Raw genomic sequence first — 17,884 nt, 5'->3', positions numbered from 1 at the left:
GCGCTGATATTACACAAAAAAACTATTATAACGAATGGACTTGCGACTCTTAAATAAACAATAATACTCGCGACATTTAATAAAACTCTTTGACCGATCGGTGGCTGAGTTAACATCGCGTTTGGGTCCCACCCAGGCGTAGTGTGTTCAATTCCTAAGTTAAGGCTAAGTTCTCCATCATAATACAAGTAACATTTTCCGCTTACTGTGGTGGTAGTAGGAGATTCAAATATTGTCAGGTTACTCGTAACCCGGTAATGTATGACTTTCTTTTAAAAAATTAAACCAAAGAAAAGCTATGATTTTTTTCATCCATTTAGCATATTAAACAACACAACCAGATGTGTTTTTAAAATAAAGTTTTGATTGAAGGAATTAATGAAATGGAACCGTGGAAATGGAAATTAACCCACTTCCCAACATCCGATCGAGCTGAATCTCGACAGATCGACTCGATGCCGATGATAATGCATTCTATCAACTGATGGCACTCACGCACACACACGCATTTCTCTGAAATTGGGTAACATTTTAAAAGTCGAGTCCCTGGGGAGGAAGGTTAAATCCTCAGTCAAATAAATGTTGTTTTTTTTTAATATGTACCTAATAAAAAATAGTTGTGTTATAGTAAAAAAAAGCTTAACACTTTAAATTTACTTCGGACATTACATTTGTATTCAGTATAATAGAGCGTGTTGTTACTCATGTGAGTGCATCGGTGTTTGCGCCGCACCGACGCCGTCTGGCCGACGTGTCTGTGTGACCCCCTTCTTTAATCCAACCAACCTTTCTATGAATTTATTCCGTCCGTATCCTTTATAATTATACCGGACCCCGATATCCCCCTACCTCGCTTTTCTAGATTATATATTAATTAATTCAAAAAGTTAACTTTAACTGTGCATTTTTGAAAGCGAGAGTTTTTTTGTTGCGACTATTTTATTCTTAAATGCCTTACACGCGTCTCTGCAATTGGCGGCGATTTTGGAAGAATGGTGGAGGTGGAGTAAAATTGGCGTCTTCTGTATACATCCCCCCCTGTCTCAGTGTGAAACTGGTCGTGAAGCAATGGCACCAACACTTTCCAAACATCGGAAACTATGAATGGCTCTGGCGCTTTATTATGCTATCTGTACATTCGCGAGCCGAACTGTCGAACTGAACCTCCACTTATGGGAAAGAAACGAAGCAACCGCGAAACGCCGCTTGCAGTGGTACGGTTCGCGTTTCGGTTCGCAAATGTATAAGTACCCTTAGGCGCAATTATGTAAAAAAAAATAAGATTTGGGTGAAGAACTGGTTGATGAATCGCTCGCAAGCAAACTGACGCCAAAATCAACACGATTTCATTATACACTGGGTGACTCAATGCTAGCCGACCTGATATCGTGGGGTCGCGGATCTCGTTAGGGCCGATTTGTCTACTCACGCGGTGATCAAGAAAGTGATCAAGGGTGCTCTATACCACTGCCCCGATATTGCCTCCGATTGCAGGTGGTGTGTAAGGCCTTTTATTTTCCATGAAGTGACGAATCGTTTAAACATAGGCAGCCCGCAGACGAGAGACTTTAATTGCGGCGACAGTTGCGTTGCAACATGACGACATGAGCGACACGACACTAGGGAGACTTTAAATTGAATTTGTATGAATTTTGAAATAGTTTCCAACTGCCGCCGCAACTAAAGTCTCTCGTCTGCCGGCTGCCTAACGGAATTTTAATTTATTGTTCTTTATACAAATAGAACGGCGTTTTTTGCGCCTCATAATGTTTACCTCTTATGGGTTTAAAAATATTGCCTGGCTGCTGACTATTTATGGACTAGTATTATTTATGGATGTTATTACAAATAGAAGAGTTATCTCTATCGATTTAGGGGAAGGGAGGGCAGGATGGAAGGCTTAACTTTAAGATCTAAAAAAAATTAGAACAACATAATATTAATCCTTTATTTTAATAAGTCTTCAGAGAGATCTTACATGCTTATAAAATTGTGTTATTAAAAATAATTAAAATTGAGTATAAAATCTGTTAAGACTCATAAAAGAAAAACAGGAATAATTCCATCTTGCCCTAACCCTGAGGGCAAAATGGAAAGCTTATAAGGGCAAGATGGAATGAATAGGATATCCTTGCATTTTACAATTGACACATAAAAGAGAATCGTTTTCTATGTCTGAACATAGTTCATGTGCCCAACCACAACACTCTGGACACTGTACCCAGTCCTCTGTGGGCGGTTCCACATATGCTTCTCCACATAATACACACAACACATCGTCTTGTGTTGACTGCTCCGGATGTTGTAGTATGTTCTCATCTTTTCCTGTCCTTTTCCCATTTCCTTTGCCCTTTCTTTTGTTTTTCTTGCCATTGATGACCGGATTAAGGACTAATTTTGGTTTCGCTTTCAGCTCTGTATTTTTTTCAATAGTTTCTTTGAATGGAGAACTAGTTAGGATTGCTGATTTTTGACATCTCAATTTTCGTTTCTTTATTGTAGGAGTAACTTTTGGTGATGGAAGTATTTTAATTGGAGAAACTAAGTACCTACGAGGTGGATGGTTGTTCCAAACTCTTATCAATAACACCTGAACTTGTTTCTTCTGACATCGTATTCTGTGTATTATCAAAATTAAGTTGCAATTCTTCATCCTGTATTTTTTCATAACCATCATGGAAAGTAGATGTTTCATTGGTAATATTGTCTGCAATATTGACGTTGACGTGAGATTGGCTTTCAATTGCTGAATCATTTGTGTCGGTATTTTTGTTTCCCTCATCAGTCACAATGGAATTTTGTTCGCCTTCAATTACTGGAGCGTTTTCATAAACAGTGGCTGGTGGAAAGTCTAAATCTGTAAACAAATATCTATTATATGGGAAGATGCCAGCCTTTCTGAACCCACTAGTGGCATTTTGCACAGTAGCACTTTTTTCATAGGCGATGCTTACTAGCCTAGCTATATCAAACAGATTTACTCTTCTTCGAGGATGATTATTTTGAAAAGTGTCAGGGCTTGCTCAAAAGCCACTTTGAATGAACGGTAAACCGAGACGTCTAATGGTTGCAGCTTGTGGCTTGTGTGGGGGGGAATACTGACCATGATTATATGTTTTTCTCGAGAAAAATTTAAAGTTTCTAGGTTTTGATGAGTAACATGATTATCTGAAATTAATTAAACAGGTCTATCTGCTGTTGGTCTTGTTTTCTCAATAAATATTTGAAGCCAGTTGTTAAAGGTGTCATTAGTTATCCAGCCTGAATCAGAACACCAAGCTTGAGAGCCATTGAGAGCTCCATCCAAAAGACGTTCATTCATTCTCTTCTTGTGTCCAAATATAAAGAAAGGTGGAATGAAGCAACCAGTTGCACTGCAAGCACAAATCATTGTGGTAAGTAGCCTTTTTTCTGCTGTTGCTACAACGCCTACTTGTGTTTTGCCTTTTGTAGAAATTACTCGAGGAGGTTTAGAGGCACTAGTCTTAACACCAGTCTCATCCATATTATAGATGTCGTCGGGTCGTGACATAAAGGTATTTTGAGTAATAACCATTCATAGGTTATCATAGAACCGATCCACCTTAAAAGCAGAAAAACGAGCTAAAGCTGTGGGTCCCGGTGTCCTGTAAGTTAGTTGGAGATCCCTTTTCATAAATCCGTTAAGCCATGATCCCCCAGCCTTCTCACATGTAAATGGATGCCGTATTTGTTTTGTACCGCCACCTCATAAGCAAATTGCTGTAGACTTTTTTTTGTTAAGCCGTAAAAAAGGGTGTCCCGTTCAATAGCAAGGTCACAAATTTTTCTCCCAAGTTCTTTCGAAAAAACAGTTTGAAATCTACCTAGGTTTTTGGACGCGATACCTTTTTTGATATAGCGGTGTAAGTTCCGATCGCAATTCCATATTTCTATGAAGCTGCGCGTATTATAGTAGTTACAGCTTCGTCCATCGCTATCTGCCAAGTCAAGATCCAAGATCCTATGTTGCTCTTTCTAATATACTTGAACACCATCTATAAAGAGAATCATTCTCAATTAGTTGAAAAAAATTAAAACAGAAATCAAAATAATTGCACGCGGGCAAAATGGAAACTATTCCATCTTGCCCTAAAATGCAATTTTCCATCTTGCCCATAAGCTAACTGCCAATAATAATATCAATATCTTAGAAAATCCTTTAATTTTTTTCCTCTTTAAATATCAATTCATACAATATATCCCTTATAGTTAGTGTTTATAAAAACAAAATGGTAGTATTACTTACTTTGTATGAGTAATCACACTTTTAAATCCATTGATTTTGTAATAATTCGTCGCGAAAATACTAAACACGGTTGTAAGTCGCTTGGTGGCGCGAGCCGAACCGAGTCACCGGACATAAATACAACATGGGCGCTTATATCTGTGTGCGTAGAGACACGGGCACTTTGTCGAGCGGTTTGCGATAGGTAGATAGTTTCCATCTTGCCCGCTCCTTCCATCTTACCCTCCCTTCCCCTACATAAGATCTTTCGATTCGCGGACAAGACACTCGGAGAAAAATTAGTATTGCTGATTCATTAAAAATCTCTTCAAATTATTCGTAATCCTGTTAATAACTGGATTACAGGCCGTTTCCTGATACTAAAATTTTAGTTAATTCCTAATAAATCGGAACACGTGGTCATGCACTTGCTTTTGCCTTGATAATGTATAATGACGAAATGCGAAAATATTATGATTTTTATGAACACGTTTTACGACATGGTCATAATTCATAATACATTCCTCTTTTACTAAAAGTTTAACGGGAAACCTATTAATTCATTCGTTAAGGGTCTGCAAATTCCGTTTTTAACCGGGTTATAAATTATTTGGAGAGATTCTTTATAAAATAGCAATACTCATATTCAATGATTTTCGATAGTTTGATATACGTTTTATGTACTCTAACAATTTCACCCCAAGTAAGATAAAATTGACCTTAATTCGGGCACACACACACACACATCCATAGTACATTTATATCGGTTTTAGTATTATTTTTCATAGTGTGCGTTGTTCGACATATATAGCAAAGATACGTGATATACTTAAACTGGTTTATTTATTTTTTCCCTTTTCTTATATTATATACATTTAAATAGAAAATTATATGTACCATGTATTAATTCTTTTTTTTTAGTAATTTATTTGGATGTTATTTTTTACAAAAAAAAATGAACACGATGATATTTGTACATAAAATAGTAAACCTGCTAGCCAAATATTTTTCATATAACATGTATACAACAAGGACATACACAAAGATAAAACAAGGATGTGCAATGAAACAGGCTACCAAAAAAGGACAAGGCGAATACTCAGAATAGTATACTATATAAGGGGACGAAATACTATAATGCGCTGCAGGAAAACTTAAATTCTGCACCAATTGGAAGGTTCAAGATGTTGTGTAGGAGCCACATCAAGCAAGAAAAAATATAGTTTATATGCATGTAACAATTAATTAGTAATTTGTAACCTTAAATGTACAAATTACTAAAATAAAATGAATTAATAAAAAATTGAATCTTTCTGTTGGTACTGTATTATGCAGTAAATTTTGTAAAATATGGAAGTCTATAAGGGCGTTTAAATTAATAAATAAAATATCAATATTTGAAATGAAAATGTTACTTTACATGAATTTTCATAATTTATTAGTTTCCCTTTTCAAATTTTAGATTCAAACGTTAGATTTTTCTTAAATTTATAAATGCTGTTTATATTACTTATTTCAATGAAAATGATTGGCTTACCCCGTTTGGAATTGGTAATCAATTATGTAATAGTGAATAATTAAGATTTTTAATGATGTTGATCATACGGCATTGAGGGCCTCTTCCTCTCTGAGCTACGGCAGTAAACAGTAATCAGTCGGGTAATTAACCATAGCCACGAAGAGCTGAATATTGCTTTATCACATTCCATCTATATTTTAGCTCTATCGTTGTCGGAATGTTCGTGGAAATTGACGGCCTTCGTGGTCGAGGGTAAGGCTCTCGACTCTCGACTAACAATCGCGGGTAAAAATCTCGGAAATTTTATTTTATTAATTCGTTGATCAATTACCATTAATTCATTAATGTTGTAAAAAACACAAGTCCCTGGGAAGGAAGGTGCAATTCTCAGTCAAACCAAGATTTAAAAAAAAAGAATTCATCTATTAATACGAATATATGTACTGGTATTATTATACTAAAAGAACTTATTATTTTTTTTGGTAAACTAATGTTTTAAGACAAGATTTTTTATGCATAGAACAAAGGGTAACAATTATTTTATAAGCAATAATTATTAGCCTGAAACACTCCTACATTGAAAAATGTAGACAATTTGTCTCGACGCCATCTAGTGAGAGAGTTAGCACTTACAATGCCTTTCTCATATAAAATAGTTGGTTGTTTCAGGTGAAAAAAATGTAACAAGCAGTAATTGTTGAATAAAACACTAGTATATATTGAATTATTCGCGGATAAGAGATAAGCCGCCATAGCTCAGTGGTCAGAGCTGTCGACCGGAAATCGAAAGGACACGGGTTCAAGTCCCGTTGGCGTCATGTATCTTTTATCAGGAGATTTTTCAATGTGGATGAGTGTTTCAGGCTAATAATTATTGCTTATAAAATAATTGCTAAAAAAACTTGTTTTTTAGGGATTGATTTTTTTTTATTATTTATGATGCTCGTGGAATAGTGAAGGTCGTGGAATAAATACACTGATTAATATAAATGTTTTTTTTTCAGGCGAACGCTGTGGATGACGCGTAAATGAAACGTATGTACTTGAACACCTATTTATTACCATTTTCACGCTTTGCTTATATCGAACAAATAACCTCAAATAATCGAAAAACCTCTGCGAGACTCGACAAAGAGGAAAATCCTACATTAAGCCTGTAACAGACCACGCTATTAGCGAGCTATATTTTGGTGGCTTGGCCTATTTCATCATATCGCTCGCCATGCATTCACATTGTTAGTGTATGGCGAGCGATACGATGAAATAGGACATGATGCGTATAGCGTAATGTGTCGCCTACATTGTAAGTTATATCACAGAACAGAACTAGTCTTGAACAGTGAAGTTATTTAAAAACTAATTTCGATTGTGACTATGTTAGTAACTCCGGTTCGATAAAGTCTATAACGGAACCTATTTATACCTTCATTTTGTTGTTTGGTAATTTCGTAACCCTCAATGTAAGCATACATTACTCACTCCACAGAACACACCAAGTACTAGACTGGTACACGCTACACTATACGTGTACTCATGTTGTGCCAATTTAACATCGCCTTCCCTCCCGCCGTATCATACTTAGATACGGAGCTATATAGGTGGTGGCATTCGGTTTTTTTTTGCCGTCCCCAATGCCCTTGAACTTGGACTACTGAATATAATACCAACGCATTGTACCGGGTATCAACATACCTACATACATGCACACTTACATACGAACCCAATCTACGTATGCACTATATACGGTACAGTACAGATATACTTACTACGTGTTGTAAAATGTATATGTTTACTGCTCTGCTTTGAGTGCCCGCGATTTCTTTTTAATCTGGGTGGAATAATACGTTATTATTGTTTGTTATTTCATTACGGACCGGATGCCTTATTCTATTCGAAATCTGTTTTCCTATTAGGTATTAGTTTGATGACTGAAATTTATTCAGCAGGCATAATTAAGTACTTTATTAATTCCTGAAAATGCCGTCTTTCTACGCTTTGCACTCTTCTGGTGCCTTCCCCTATCAGAGGTTGGCTATCATCATGGCTTATCTCCACCCTGTTGGCTTTAGTCCAGAATGCCAGCGCGTTGTAATTTTACTGTCTCAAATTTCGAATTTATTCTATCGAAAAATTCTTTTATCGGAAGTTAGCTATCATTGTCATAACCCTACAGGATTCAGTTAGCTCAAAGCAAATGAGCCTACGTAATGGTGTACGGAGAAAAATTAATATTGCTAATTTATTAAGAATCTCTTCTAATCATTCGTAATTCGGTTAAAAAGGACTTGCAGGCCTTAACGAATAAATTAAAAGTTTTCGCGATAATTTTTTATTAAGAGGAAGCTACATGCCAAAAATGTGTATATTCTTTGTATACCTTATATTGTAGGTAATAGGCATTGAAATCGCTTGACAAACGGAGTCTAGAAACGTCCGATTTCAAGCACAAAACAGGTTTTTATTTATTTTGTAAATAATTTTATAAGAAAGCAAAAAAGTTAATCAAGTGAAACTGTCACAGATAATCTTAGCTATAGGTAGTACTGTATTTTTTTAAAGTTGTTTACTTTATGCGTTCATTCATTTCTATTGAATTTTTTTTTTTAAATACTTTAGATTTATATTTTTTATTTAGTAATTTATTATTTTATTTGTATTCTACTCAAGCGAAACGATAGGGAATCCTTCACTTTATCTAATGCATATTTTTAGATATTCACAATGTACACCAATTCGTTACAAAGGTTAATCAAAATAGTGATTTAGCATTAAGCTTCGCCTTAAAATATGAATATATTATCACGATGTCTGAACACGTGTTAATGAAAATCACAATATATTAATTATTAAATATAAATGAAAATGCACGTGCATGAGCAGTGAGCACATTAGGAAATTTCTAAAAGTTTATCAGAAAACGGCCTGCAATTTGCAGCGATTTGCAATTCCTACTTTTCTCCGTGTGTGTTTTAAAAATGTAATCTTAGACTCCATCTACAAAGTCTACGTATATCTTAAAGGTTGCCTTTTCCCTGCATTGACTGTGTGCGTGCGTGTTTTTCGTCCTCCACGTCATGATGTCCATGTTCACGCTCACCCATATACACGCCACGCACGATTCATGTATAAAATACGTGTGGTACGTGTATAAAGTATGTATAATAAAGCGAACGGGTGACGGTGTGTGCGTGTGTGCGCGTCTGCCGATATTATTTCGGCAGCCAGCCTGATGCCTGAGTTGATAGTTGATACTACTACACACAAGTCAGTACGTAGGCACCACACAACTACACAGGCCTGGGTCGAATGCTAAATGCGCCTGCGTGGATGTAGATGTGTTGTATTTGGCATCTGATGCAGGCTTTATCGGGAAGAATCGGCCGCTCGTAGTTTTGTAGAAAAACATGCTGTTTTTATTAATTTTTTTTTAAATTCTTCTTTACTTCAGTCACCGAAGAAATACACTGCTAGTAGTGTGTTGTGGGCGTGTACGTGTACCCGAAGTTAGGACAATTTTACCTAACTTCTGGTAAATTGGATGGAAAATTTTCAATTTTCAATATATTTTCTATAGATCAGTGACAATTTCATTGGCCTGTCTGGGGCCTAAGAATCGATTTACATGTATAAATATTTGAATGATGGTCTTTCAGCAGGACGCTACTGAGAGCACCTATAAAACGAACGGGTCGCTTCTACGACTCGTTCTTGAGTTCAATATCTCGGCTGTGGAACGATTTGCCGGCCGCTGTGTTTAGAGATTAATAAAGATTCCAAAATAAAATAATGTTAATCTACGAAATATTCTAGCACACTAGTTTGCCACTAAACACATAATAAGAGAATATAATCACAAATTTTAAATATTATATTCCGAGCAAATATTTATATTTGTTCGATTTTCATCAATAAAATCGAATATATATTATGATATTATCCTTGTAAGGTAATCTTAATAATGTTATTATTTTGACAATTAATATGAAAATATGCATAATAAAATTTAAATTACCTCCTTTAAAACTTCAACTCAAGAAGATACAATTTGACCCTGAATTTATTTATAAATTCGTAACGCTTGTATGAACCTAAAACGAACACACATCTAGCGGACAATATACAATGCGTAATATTATGTACGTAAACGTACTTGCAAACAGTGCATAGTCTGTTATCAGTCAATACTCCTCTCATATTGCCGAATTAATGTCTCGTCCAGCGATATAACGTTGCGAGATTTTCAGGCCCACGACCTTGACCGTGAGTTTTTATTAGGATTTCGTTTCATTAAAATACGCGACGATCGATAAATACGTACGACTTTCTGCGAGTAACCTCGAACTCTCGCCGGTTGTTTAAACGCATACACACACAGTGAAACACGGTGTGCAATTTAATAGTAGTATGGGTAAATAGGTGCTCCTCCCACTGCTCTGCACAGGGCAGATACGCGGAGTGTATATTTTTATCGAAATTGGCAGAGAAAATAAATAAAAATTTAGTTGTGACCAAGATTCGAATCTTTTCTCTCCCCTAGAGTGCGCTTTTACCAGTTGTGCGACCGAAACCCTTACTTACTTACTGTCATTTTTATCAATGTCTTATTTTTAAAAAAATATTAAAATAATTTATTTAATGTGATCCATCTAAAAAAAACATTTTTTTACCACTCCTGTTAACCCTATCCCCACCCCCAAATGCTGTATGTATACTTTAGTTTAAGGAATAATTGTACCAGTCTGAATATGGCCATATTAGGCAGAAACCGGTAACGGACAAAAATAAAATAAGTGGTAAAAAGTTGAAAATTGTTGAAAACGAATTATTTCAGTATATCTTCCATCATTTGTTCTGAGATTCTAAACGAATTGTAACAGTTTATCATTATCATTTGTTCTGAGATTCAAAACGAATTGTTTCAGTGTATCATCCATCCACAGACATAGGAATTAATAGACGAGAAGATAAAGGCGAGGGGTAAAATCAACTGTTGAAGAACGAAGGGAGTGAAGATGACTGTGATTCGTCAATAAATCAATCTGACAGTAAATAGGCATCTCGCATTATAATATCACCATTTACTTCTTAAAAGTAAAATCTGCTTTGAATGAATAGACATTTTTACATGGGAGCGCAAATTACTCGCCACGTTATGAACAAATTTGCGAAGTCCAAATTCGGCAAAGTAAGGCAGCTTCTATATTCAGAGTCGTAGTTAGTTTCGGAGTATTTAGTTAAGACACTTTTATAAATGTTCATAAATTACTTCCCAGCAACCAACCAGCTTTGTGTTTCGCGTCCAGACGTTTCTCGATGTATAGTAACAACTGATTCATATTATACGATGTGAATATGCTTAAAATAAAATAAAATAATGCTTATATATGGAATGTAATACGACAATTGGGTTTATTCTCTTTTTTCGCATCTATTTTTACCAGTTTTCATAGTACAAGTAAACATTTTGCCGTGTTATTTCGTAAAATGAACCGATGATGCCTCGACCATAGTTCGCACAAGAATGATGACGTCACGTTTTCAAATATCACTTGAGGCCGTACGCGAGCCCAGCCGGCTCAATGGAACCGGAATGGGGAGTGGGGATAATACGCTTTTAATCACTTAGGGCAGGTCTACTAATATTCATATGTCTATGCATCCATCATATTGTGTTTTGAGATTCTGAACGAATGTTTTCAGTATATCTATCATTTGTTCTGAGATTCTAAACGAATTGTTTCAGTATATCATCCATCACATGTTCTGAGATTCTAACCAAATTCTAAAAGATTCTCCAAGAAAAGGTGGATTGCCTGTTTTTATTTACGAAAAAACTTTTGTGTAGTCTGGAATTAATATTACTTTAACACTTTTATTTTTATTTTTTATTTATTGCAATCCCGATGAGTTGCAAAACTCATTGTAGGACGAGAGGAAACATACAATACATAAGCGGGATTTAATAGGTACAAATCTTACATTGATATTTTGGTATCAAAATTATAAGTTTAACATACGAAACAGTACAAAATTAATTTTATATATTTATTTGAGGAACATAAACAGTCTTAGTAATACAATATACATAAGAGAATAACAAAAAAACAGACCAATTATTAATGTTCACAGATATATATTCAGAAACATAAAACTAACCTGTAAACGATAAACCTATAATATGCCTACCATAAACAGCAATATATAAAAGTGATTATAACTATACTTAAATAGACTTGGGTTGGAACGGGAAAGGGGAGGAGAGGGATAAGGAAAAGTTGCCACGCAAGTAATATTAAAATATTAGGTACAATCAATTTAACAGTGGTTAATATGAGTTAGAATGTGATACAATGAAATTCTGTAGTGATAGTAACTAGCAGTGAATATTTCAGCACGAGTGTCTATATTTGCAAATTTATTATTATAGTAGTTACATGTAATAGAAAAATATCATAATTTTAAGTTTCACATACAAAACAGTACACAAATAGAAAAAGGTAGGTTAAGTAGAACAAACAAGAAGAAACATAAAAGAAACAGAGAGGGATATACACACAAGCACAAACCCATGGTAGGAATATAGAAGAATGTACTTACCCACTATTACATTGGTAAAAATAAATTATGCTAGATTACAAATACAAAGTACAACACGACGAGAATACTTTAATACTTTTATCACTATTAATACTTTTTGTTTAACTTTAACCGACGCTCGCGCGCGAACACTAGGAGCAATGATTAATTTTGACATATGAAGGGAACGATTTTTTTAAAAGAATCATAAATCCTTGTGTAAAACTAAGTTGTTGCCACGTCACTTGAATTTCATAATATCCTGTTGGCGGTAGAATCGTTTAGGTAGAGTGCCCTGATTAAAAATAATGTATTTAGGTATATATATGTAATATTATTTAACTTTTTCGCGGTGACCCTGAAGGCTATATTTGAGAAAATGTATTCTCGTATATATCGTCAGTGTATATTCATGCTATGTTTTAAACTCACAGCATGACCCCACCATTAATAATTCCCCGTAATGTGTACGAGTGTGCGATACTTTTAATGTAGAAATACTAGAAATATAAAGGTGCCTATAAGCCGGAGCTGGGGTCAGAAACTTGGGGTGTAAAACGCTGAATCAGACCGGCATACAAACGAGTAGCGTCCTTGGAGCTTGTGTTTAAATTATTCACTTTTAAAGTTTTCAAGTTTTGTAGATAAAATCTCTGAGAACGAGTTTGTTGACTAGAAAAGTATGTTTTATACAGCGTTCTTAGTAAGTTATAATATGCATCGTGTGTTTCGAATTGCACACATAACATGCATTTGTACAAGCAAAGCGCGTGATCATAATATAATATTTAGGTTGATTATTATTGGAACTGGCAGAGAAAGGATGATGGAGCGAATGAGCGAAGAAAGGAGTGTAAGGAGAATACATGATGCGAATGGTAACAGAAGTCGGGGACGCCCGAGGAAGGCATGACAAATAAATCGGATACTCGAGTCGGGCCATGTCAAGAGTCAGAATAATAGAAGAGTATGTTTGAGACGATGTATGAATGTGAATGAGTTAGTTAGTTAGTTGGTAAGTTAGGTTGATTATTATGTTGTTTTCTTTGTTTGGTGTTTTCTTTCCGTCGCAGGGAGATCCTTCAATCTTCAGTCCCTCGTGTAACGACACCTATTGCCGCGAGTTAAATACAAAGTACACTCACTAGAACACTCCTGTTGGGTTTAAAACTAAAAAAATAAGAATTCTAATTACACAAGAGTAGAGGGGGTCTTCTAAATTGATGTCTCGGAAGATTGTCATATAAACTAATCACTTTTTTTTATGATCGCTGCAAATTGCAACAACATGGCGTCTGAAGCTTGAATGTTACTTCCTCTCAGATAGACGTGAATAGTACATGGATACAGAAAAGGTGATATTTATTTTTAATCAATCTTTACTACGAATCGGTTAACATTGTGAATAAGAATTAAAATTAAATTGTTAATTACTTTACAAAAAAATATAAGCATAAACTACAAAAAAATGTATTTATCTGTGACAGTTTCTCTTGATTAACTTTTTTTTTTCTTATAAATTATTCACAAATTAAAAAAAAAACATTCTATTTAAAATAGACCTTTTCTAGACTCCGTTTGTCAAGCGATTTTATGCCTCAGTTTACCACTAGGTTTTCTATAAAGCAACATTGAAATTATATTTTAAATCGATTAAAAATTTGAGTCGTTTTGAAATCCCACCGCGTCCATAATATGTAGTGTTTACTTTTGGGTCTTTATTTTTTCTTTACCTTCATTTTCTAATGCTTTATGCGTCGATGCACGTCTGGAGAACTGTCCAAGAATGTTTAGTTCGTGCATTCACGCTTCGCCGAAGGAGCTCCGGTTCAGATATTCGACGCCAGCATTTTTATATACTCCACGAGCCGGGAATAAATTTTGTCGATGGTCAAAAATATAATCGAGACGGTTTTTACTGTTCTTATGTCCCGGATGTCGCTCGCACTGCATTTCTTCACCGGCGCAATGAATAATGAATAATGACTAACTTGTATAGCTCGCTCTCAATTTCTCGTCGTTAAATTCGTGCATTTGTCACCCACGTGATATTATGATCGCCCTCTGTTCGGCGTGCGCTCCTGGCAGTAGGTGTGTGTTTCATTGTTCATTATGGCAATCCTAGTTATTTATTTATTTTATCAAATTAAATCCTAGTTATTGATTTATTTATTTCTGATACACAATGACAAACCATACCCCAAAAAATTAAAATCAGTATATGTGTTTTACAGGGTGTCTGGGGGTAAACTGCGCTAACTTCTGGGAGTGATTCTACATGATAATATAAATAAAAAAGACACACAATTTTTTGCGAAATTTTTTTTAAACGTTTTAAGGTAGTTTTTAGGTAAAAAATATTTTTGTATGGGAAAATAAACATTGGAATTTGGAAAAAATATATATTTATATTTTTTACGTCTATCATCATGTAGAATCACCCCCCGAAGTTAACGCACTTTTACTCTGAACATCCTATATGTTAACTGAAAACAACATAAAAAGCAAATCACTGTCGACTTCTCGTAAATATTAAAAAAAAAAACAACAGAATGCATTAGTTGCTTAAATCAATAAACATGACTCAAACTGCGCCACTTTTAAAGAAAAATCGTTGTTAACTTAAACAAAGAAAGTTAACAGTTATCACTGGCAATAATCAATAATTTCTTTTGATAAAGCACAAGGAAACTAATTTTTCTAATGGACATTTACTTTCCTATTTGAAGTCCCCGACGTTGCACGGGCTTTACGCACCGTTTTTCGAAATAAAGTGTAAACAGTGTCCTTTCTCTTTTTTTTAAGGTCAAGTGTGCAAAATTTCATCTACCTCGAAATAAAACTGTAGATTTGTATAAAAATCAAATCCACACCGCCCGCCCGGTGTCTACCACCGGACACAGATACCCTCGTCTATTTTTATTTATTTATGTTATGTTTTTATTTTATCAGTTTGTACATGTGTAGGATAGAAAAAAATTAAAGCAATTGTGGATTTCCTCCTTGAATGTAGGTACCTCCAAAAGAATAAGAATAAATATCATATAATTTAAAAAATATATATATATATATATTTTTTTATATTAACTCCACACAGGAGGCCCTGAAGAAAATAATTTCCCTCAGGGCCTATGTCATCTTTGGGGATGCTGTGTGGAGGGTCTTTTTGTGGAGAGGAAGGAGTGAACATGTCTTGAAGGGTCCCAAGTTGTAGGAGGGAGGAAACACAGAGGCCGGCAGTTCGTTCCACAGCCGAGCTGTTGAACCTAAGAACGAATCGTAGAAGCGACCCGTTCTCATGTGACAAATGTCGACCGTGTACAAATGTTGGGCGCGCGTTTGGCGTGTATCCCGACTACGCACCGGTGCCGAAGGGATCAATGACGCTAGTTCCTCAGATCATCTTCCATAGCATCTTCCAATAAGAAATATTATGTAAATAATGGACTTGAATAGATCATCTGTCAGTAACTTAATACCCAATTTTGACTATGCCTCCGATAGAAAAAATAATGTCACCCATAAAATAAATGTGCCTACTACCAATCTGACAGAATTTGATTTCAAATAATATCCTTATCTTAATTTAGTGGTTCTAATTTTCTCATCTTTCTTGTATTCTGTTATTCCTACTATTGACATGACCCCGACTCATGTATTCGATTAAAATGATCGTGCCATGTCTTCCCAGGAAGTCCTTGACTTCCTCCATCTAATTAAGGGCTATTTAAATGCCATACACCGAGTCAATCCTTTTGATTTAACTCCGCAAGTCATAACGTTACCCAGTAGAATTGTAAATCGTTGTAATTATTCTAAGCAGCACGTCGAAGTAGACTCGGTGAAATGGCTGCCCCAACTGGTACCTACCTGCATCTGTTTTATAAAGTTATGTTTTAATGATATTAATACAAATCTAAACTGGAAATCGCAAATAAATACTAACATATTTTACGTACCTATTTTATAGACTTAAGGAAGTACTCATTATTACCAAATTTAAAATGATGATTTTTTTCTGTTGTTCAATCTTCAAACATTTACGTCATTATAGGATGGGGTGGTGCGCTTGATGCATTTATTAAGCTGTTGCAAATAACTCAGAAGCACAATATTAAATTCATATATAACAGAAAGAGAACATTTCCCACTGATTTATCCTGCAAACAATGAAATATCTATTTTAAAACAAAAATAATTTTTGAAATTATGAAAATAGGATGAGCAAAAGGATTAATAATGTGTTTTACACCCCCCAAATCGATACGAAATTAAAGCAAACACAGCAGTTGTATTGCAAAAAATGTCAAATATATGCTTATAAAATATCATACTATGTTAAAGCACTAAAATTTTGGCTGCATGATTTAGACTTTAAAACACTGTTCGTATAAATTCGTTGTATTTTGCTTAAAAAGTTTATTTTTATTATTATTTTATTTGTATTTTTTATATTATCTACGCACTAACAACTAACATTTATACGTATGTAATTTTTTATTCTGAAAATGTGTATAACTTATTTGGAAAAAAATACCTATATTGTTCTTTTTTTTTAATAAAACTCACACTTTGTATTTAATTACGAACTTTTTTTATTATTTAACATATTAACCGGTTTTGCTTAAACCAAGCTTCATCGGCATATTATAATAAGTATAGGAAAAAAAATAGACCGAAATCAGCGTTACTTTCCCCGTGTTTTTGACGTTTGCAAATTTCGACCTAGAAAATAATTGATGAACGAATTATCTTACTACGATATATCTTATTGGTACCTCCCTACACTTGTACGTATTGGGTATATCACTACATACGTACAGTACATTCGACATACACACACCTTTCTGATCGCGTAGATAATTACGGGCATGCAAAGGAAAAGTTTAATTAAGTCACGACATGTTTTGGACTGCTTTCGAATGTAACCAGTATTCGTGGCTTCTATGTTTGTTTTCTGATAATTTAACAATTATTTAGATTCTACCTAACTTATGCACTGTAAGCATTGTATTGAATATCGTGATATACTCGAAGCAAACATGTATATCATCTTCTCTCTGTTGATTTGAACAAGGCTTTGATCTGAGCCAAACGGCGCCTGGCGTTAGTAAAAACCTCAGAGGCGCTGCATTAGGTGTTAAGTATCATCAGCGTTTTGGCTCCTTGACAAGTCGGTGCCCAGAGCTGACTGCTCTAATTACGCCTGCACAGGCCGGCCCTGGATTTGAGTTTAGTTGAGCAAAATGGCATTTTTTTATAACTGTGTTTCGATGATTCGTTTCTTTACCGAATTTCTTGATTTACTTGCTAAAAGTGTAATTTTTCACCAGTATGATGTGTGATTGTCCTAAATATGATAAGTGTAATGTTATAACTTTACTTATAATACGTATTTTAATATAAAACAGACATCTTTGGTGAGGTCATGTTTTAATTACACTATTTATTCATATTTTTAATGCTGACATGTTTATTTTTTTAGTCCCATTCATTTTTATGGAGCATGCTTATCCCGAGAGTGTTATTAAAAATATGATTTG

At 34.8% G+C, this 17,884-nt stretch overlaps 1 protein-coding gene across 1 annotated transcript in view; it reads left to right on the top strand.

Annotated features, from left to right (window-relative positions):
- The window catches only part of EcR (Ecdysone receptor), a 690,636-nt gene that overhangs the window by 55,973 nt on the left and 616,779 nt on the right, over positions 1-17,884 (top strand). Inside the window, exon 2 of the mRNA XM_089634810.1 lies at positions 6,770-6,800. The gene's annotated coding sequence lies outside the window, so the exon portion shown is untranslated. The remainder of the gene's footprint in view (positions 1-6,769; positions 6,801-17,884) is intronic.

The sequence above is a fragment of the Hesperophylax consimilis genome, chromosome 8, assembly GCF_061612785.1.
Source record: "Hesperophylax consimilis isolate HC1 chromosome 8, BYU_Hcon_1.0, whole genome shotgun sequence".
Lineage (NCBI taxonomy): Eukaryota > Metazoa > Arthropoda > Insecta > Trichoptera > Limnephilidae > Hesperophylax > Hesperophylax consimilis.
Note: the sequence above shows the minus strand (reverse complement) of the source record. Positions and strands in the feature narration are given on the sequence as shown.